This window comes from Phytophthora parasitica (genome assembly GCF_000247585.1).
Source record: "Phytophthora parasitica INRA-310 unplaced genomic scaffold supercont2.4, whole genome shotgun sequence".
In the NCBI taxonomy this organism is placed as follows: domain Eukaryota; phylum Oomycota; class Peronosporomycetes; order Peronosporales; family Peronosporaceae; genus Phytophthora; species Phytophthora nicotianae.
This window is the reverse complement of record NW_008648990.1, coordinates 382196-382731: the sequence shown is the minus strand read 5'-3', so window position 1 is coordinate 382731 and position 536 is coordinate 382196.

The following is a 536-nucleotide window of genomic DNA, read 5'->3' as shown; positions in this document are numbered from 1 at the left end:
CATTGTCAACAAGTAGTAGTACTTGTCGTTCTTCCAGCTGCATACGTTCATTTAGCGACAAGAGCCAATCACAGTACTTATCTGTATTCATCCACGCCTTCGCCGTATTAGTGTAGGTCGCTCCAATTTCGGCTAGAAGGTTGCAATTTTTTACGGGTCGCGGCACTTTAGACCGCCCAATGAAGGGCAGCGGAAGCTGCTCCGTGCCATGGGCGTTGGTGGCAACGCACACGGTGATCCGGTGCTTGCTCTGCTTCTTGTTCACTGGTAGTGATCCTCGTGGTTCCCGGCGGTAGAAGAATGCGGTCTCATCCATATTGAAGACGTCCCGGGGGTGGTATTCTGAAACGAGGGCTCGAAGTTCTTTAAGCCCCTCTTCTACAGCTGCGTTATCCACCGAGGCCCCCTCCCCATGTCGTAGCGAAAACCACAGCCCTGTGTGCTGCTGGAAGCGGTACAGCCACCTCGACCAGGTGGATTGCCTCCGGGCAGCTTTACCCCTTCACGCCGTGCAATCATGAGTACCGTAGAGCCCT